Source organism: Grammomys surdaster, unplaced genomic scaffold (assembly GCF_004785775.1).
Source record: "Grammomys surdaster isolate TR1022 unplaced genomic scaffold, NIH_TR_1.0 66, whole genome shotgun sequence".
Lineage (NCBI taxonomy): Eukaryota > Metazoa > Chordata > Mammalia > Rodentia > Muridae > Grammomys > Grammomys surdaster.
Window position 1 is genome coordinate 1577310 of NW_021604568.1, and position 6000 is coordinate 1583309.

Consider the following 6000-nt stretch of genomic DNA (forward strand, 5'->3'; position numbering starts at 1 on the left):
CTGAGGTCCCAGCCACCAAGGGCCATGTCTGCCCTGAAACAGCACAGGTCTGTCTCGATGCCCAAGACCCATGTTACCACCAAAAGCCACGCGGACATCCCTGGTCTAGGCTGGTCTCCTGGGGTCATCTTGATGTCCCACAGAGTTAGCCTCTCCCCTCACTGGCTGAAGCACTTGGGAGAGCTGGCCCACCCCTTGCTAGCTACACACTTGGAAGATATGGCCCTGCACCTTGCCTGGGCAGCACGATAGAGCTTGCCCTGCCTGGTGGTGTGGGCGAGGGTGAGCAACTGAAAGGGGCTGAGCTCAGGAGAGCTGGCCTGGAGGGAGAGAGCAGGTGGGGTGACCTGGCCCCAAGAGGGCATGTGTGTGGGAGAGCCAGTCCCCTACCTTGCCAACTGCCCCAAGCAGGAGAACTGGATCTGCTACTCACCTGGGCAAAACAGGAGAGCTCCCCCCAAAGGTGTTGGAGCAGGAGAGCTGGTGGGTTGAACAAAACAGCCACGGCCCAGACCCAGGGCTTTGTTTGAGTTGGCCCACCCTAGCATCTACCCCATCTATGAACTGCTGGGGCGTGCGAAGGGGCTAGTCCTGTAGAAACCAAAGCTGCAGGATCTCCATGACTCTGAGCAACAACAGGATATCTGAGAGGATTCCATGGTGAGCATCCAGTATTGACAGAGTGAGTAGCAGAAGCCAAAGGCCTCAAAACACACCAGTAACTCATTGCAACGAACATTTGCAGGTAAAGCTGTTTGGGCAAAAGGGGACACTGTGTGCACTGTGTGACACACCATGACACACTGCAGCTCCCACAGAGGCATGTTTTTAAATGTATTTTGTTGTTTGTTTTTTGGGGGGAAGAGGTTGCAAGAGCCAAGAGTGGATATGGAGGGATAGAGAGTTCAGTGGGGATTGGGGTACATGATGTGACATTTACAAAGAATCAAGAAAAAGTTTAAAAGATGTTTTATATATTTTTATAGTATACTATTATATTTCTTTTTTAATTTTATTTATTTATTTTATGTATGTGAGTACACTGTCACTGTCTTCAGACACACTAAAAAAGGGCATCAGATCTCATTATAGACAATTGTGAGCCACCATGTGGTTGCTGGGAATTGAACTCAGGACCTCTGGAAGAGCAGTCAGTGCTCTTAACCACTGAGCCATCTCTCCAGCCCATTCCATAAGCTTCTTAAGGATGAAAGGAGGTTGAGGATTAAAATGCAAGTGCCTGACCCCAAAGCCCATGATCCTGCTCCAACTCAGACCTCTGCACCCCACCCTGTCAATCAAGTGGGAAGGTGTGACACTCCCAGACATTTCTATACCTTTCTTAAGAAGCTCTTAATGGGTTCCCAGTCGTTTGTAACTTACTGGAAACAGTCCCTGTGGTCCCTCTGCTGTTTGACCATCTTTGCAGGTCCTTGACCTTCATAAAATCATTTTTGTTGCCCAGGTATGGTGGTGCACGCTTTTAATTCCAGCACCAGAGAGTCAGAGGCAGGTGGATCTCTATGAATTCAAGGCCAGCTAGTCTACACAGCAAGTTTCTGGACATCCAGAACTATAGAGAGAGACCCTGCCCATCAAAAAAAAATAATTTTATTGCCATTTCCTAGGACTTCAAGAGAGTAAAGGTAGATTACCTCAACCAGCTATCATTATCCGTAAGATTTGGGCTTTTCTATGTATTTTTATAAGCGATGGCTGTTTTAAGTAATATCATCTCATACAAAACTCATGTATATAAAACACAAGATAGGCCCCAGGTGATGGGCATATGTGTCTTTAATCCAAGAACTCAAGAGGCAGAGGCAGGGAGATGTTTTTGAGTTCTAGGCTACCTTAATCTACAAAATGAGTTCTAAGACAGCCAGGGCTACACAGAGGAACCTTGTCTGGATACAAAACGAAACACCCCACAGCTAGGCACTGTGACACACAGTTGAGATCACAGTACTCGGGAGGCTGAGGCAAAAGCATGACAAGTTCCAAGCCAGTATGGACTACATAATGAGACATGATTTAAAATACACACATGGGGCTGGAGAGATGGCTCAGCGGTTAAGAGCACTGACTCCTCTTCCAGAGGTCCTGAGTTCAAATCCCAGCAACCACATGGTGGCTCACAATTGTCTGTAATGAGGTCTGATGCCCTCTCATCTCATCTCTTAAAAAAAAAAAAAACACAGAGAGAGAGAGAGAGAGAGAGAGAGAGAGAGAGAGAGAGAGATCTCAATCACAAAATTTAGGATCCAGAGCAGGGAGGTAGCTCAGTGAATAAAAGTGTCTGCTACACAAGTACGAAGACCTGAGTTCAAATCCTTAGCCTCCACATAAGGATCCAGGTGTGGAGACATTCAGCTGGGAGCTCAAGGCCCACCAGTCTAGATGATGTGACAAGCCCCAGGGTCAGTGAGAGACTTTGGTGAAAGAGAATGAAGTAAAGAAGTGATTAAAGAAGACATCCCAACACCCTCTGGGCTCCACATGGATGGGCAAGTGCACCCCCATACATTACCCAGGCATATATGTCCACACACACAAGCTGGGGTGCCTTGGTTAGAACATGGCTTCTCTCCAATGGCCAATTGTCAAAGATCCTTTTGAAGCTAATTAACAAAAGGGGAATGATCAATTAGAACAACACCGTTTTGAATCCATCACTTAATTACTGAAGTATTAGCAACTGTGGCATCCCTCCTCCACCCCGCCACACACAGTAATAACATATGTCCCTCTTGATGAAGGTCACCACCTCAAGTTGCAAAAGAAATCAAAACCTGATTCCAATGAAGCCTCTGAAAATACGGGCAGAGAACATGCTGAGATCCCGTTAGAAACATTCACAACCAGGGGACAGCTACCAGCTGAAAGCCCCTGTGCTCTCCAACCTGCACTGTACGGAGGCAGATCTTTGCATTAAGAAAGGCTTAAAAGATATATCAAACTTAAAAGTGTGTAAATGCAGAGCCATGTTCATAGCCACATCCTTCACAAGAGCCCAGGGAAGAAGCCTAGTGCCCAGAATGGATAAATGAAGGCTGGGGTGCACCTGCAAGCTAATGTCATCCAGCCTCATGGAAGAGGGAAGTCCTGGCACATGGTACAGCATGATGGATGTCCTGGCACATGGTACAGCATGGATGGATGTCCCAGCACATGGTACAGCATGGGTGGACGTTCCGGTACATGGTATAACATGATGGACATCCTTGCACATGGTACAGCATGAATGGATGTCCTGGTACATGGTACAGCATGATGGACGTCCCGGCACATGGTACAGCATGGATGGATGTCCTGATACATGGTACAGCATGATGGACGTCCCGGCACACGGTACAGCATGATGGACGTCCCGGCAAATGGTACAGCATGATGGACTCTTAAGAACATTGCGCCAAGTGAAACAGCCACACAAAAGCAAATAGAGTCACACGTGACAGCTCACACCAGCAACCACAGTGCTTGGGAGGTGGCTTTCTGTGAGTTCAAGGCCAACCTGGACTATGTAATGAGTTTCAATCCAGACAAGGTTACATAGTCTCAATTACACTGTCACTCTCCTTCTCTCCTTGCTAAGCAACGGACTTTGTTCAGTCCCCTCCTTAGCATCTTTCTTTTTTTTTTTTTAATGACGTATCTTACTATTATTTTTAATGTGTGTGAGTGTTTTACTCAGTGTCTGCTGAAGCGCCATGTGCGTGTCTGGCACTCTTGGACGTCAGAAGAGCCCACTGGATTCCATGGAACTGAGGTTATGGACAGTTATAGGCTGCCACCATGTGGTTGTCAGGAATTGAACCTGGGTCCTCTGTCAGAACAAGTGCTCCTGGCTGCTGAGCCATCTCTCCAGCTCCTGACATCTTTCTTGATTACTCTAAGCCAACCATGGTGCTTCATTCTCCCACAATGCTCTCTGTTTAGGAAAGGGTGTGTGTGACTGTTCTAGACTGTGAGCCAGGTTTCCATGTCTGCTGTAGAGTAAAGCTTTCCTCACTCTTACTGTGGGACACAGGAACAAACTCTCCTCCTCAGGCTCACAGCGAGTCATATAATGATGACGTCTGGGGCTGGGGCAGTCCTCTCATGACCCTGAGAAAGTGACTGGCATTCTGAGTGTCACAGAGCTGAAGACGAGGAAGCTGGGAGTTGGTGAGATGGCTCAGCAGGTAAAAGCACTTGCTGCCAAGTCTGACAACCTGAATTCCATGCCTGGAACCCATGTCAGGACAAAGCTGTCCTCTGACCTCACCCATGCTGTGGCTTGGACACACACCAACCCCTGCACAAAATAATAATCTTAAAAAACAAACTAAAGCCAGGCAGTGGTGGCGCACACCTTTAATCCCAGCACTTGGGAAGCAGAGACAAGGGATTTCTGAGTTTGAGGCCAGCCTGGTCTACAGAGTGAGTTCCAGGACAGCCAGGGCTACACAGAGAAACCCTGTCTCCAAACAAACAAACAAGAAAAAACAAACTAAGACAAGCTAAGACCCCGGTGACACTGCCGAGCTTATGATTTCCTTGTCCTGGACCTGGGCCACTGCTGGCCTTGGAACAGTGAGTAAAGACTTCAGTGTTTAAAGTCCATCTGAGTGTCCTATTACTGGTGGCCAAAAGCCACCTACAAAACCAGGTGCTGAGCATTGTGAGATGCCAGACACCTGTCAGTCTTAGGCCTTAGTGCCTTCCCATTACTCCCCCAGGAACTGGGAGGAAGTTCTCAGTGGGGTAGGGGTGGGCGGTATGAGACCCGCAGGTGAAAAAGACTTGCCCTCATATACCAGGAACACAGTGCAACAGGAGATAAAACTATGGCTTCTGGCGCTCTTTCTCCTTCACCAACAGCACAGGTAGGTGTGCCCACTGCCCATCACTCCTCAGACACAATGTAAGGGCTCTCGTTTCAAACCACAGAGCTCAAGGGATGACTGTATCCAGGAACTCAGGCTCAGTCAACCCTCCACTTGCCCATCCAGGAACTCAGGCTCAGTCAACCCTCCACTTCCCATCTATCTTTGACTCTTTTCCTCTCTCTATAATGTGACTTTATGTTCTCAGCCGGCTGCCCCAGGAAGAAAGAATAATGGCTACCAGACGCTCTGGTCTCATAGCCAAGAACCAAAAAGCACAGGGATTTCCTCCATTTCCCCAGCTCGAGGTCCGCTGGCTAAGCCTGGATCCTGTACTGCCCTCTCCAGCTAACCATTGTGAGGCAGAACCCAGAGTGTTGCTTCTGGGCTCTGTGGCCTAGGCAAGGCAGCCTCTCTGAGACCCCATGAGAAAGGTGTAGGGACCATAGTTCTACTTCCCTGGTCCCTTGAGATCATTCACTTATTCAGATGACACCTTAGTGCGTACTCACTAGACACTGAGCATCGGTTACAGGACAGAACTAAGAGACCCGCTTCCTGACCTTGTGACATGTTCAGTCTGGCTCTAACAAGATAGACAGACATTACACAAACAAGCATTAGATGGGGGGGGGGGAGAGGGGGGAATCAAATAGTCATGGTGACTTACACCTATTAGTCTCAATACTCCAGGAGCGTCCAAGAGTTTAGGGACAGCCTGGGCTACATAATGAGACTTTATCTAAAACAAACAAACAGGGGCTGGAGAGATGGCTCAGCGGTTAAGAGCACTGACTGCTCTTCCAGAGGTCCTGAGTTCAAATCCTAGCAACCACATGGTGGCTCACAACCACCCGTAATGAGATTGGATGCCCTCTTCTGGTGTGTCTGAAGACAGCGACAGTGTACTCATAAATAAAATAAATAAATAAATCTTTAAAACAAACAAACAAACAAAAAAGAGAAATGTACAGCCACAGTAAGTGTTGTAAAGGGAAAGTAAGATACTGACTGGAGAGGAAGAAAGGAGACCAGTTACAATGAGGAACACTGCTGGGCTCTGTGTCACTGGTTACAATGAGGAACACTGCTGGGCTCTGTGTCACTGGTTACAATGAGGAGCACTGCTGGG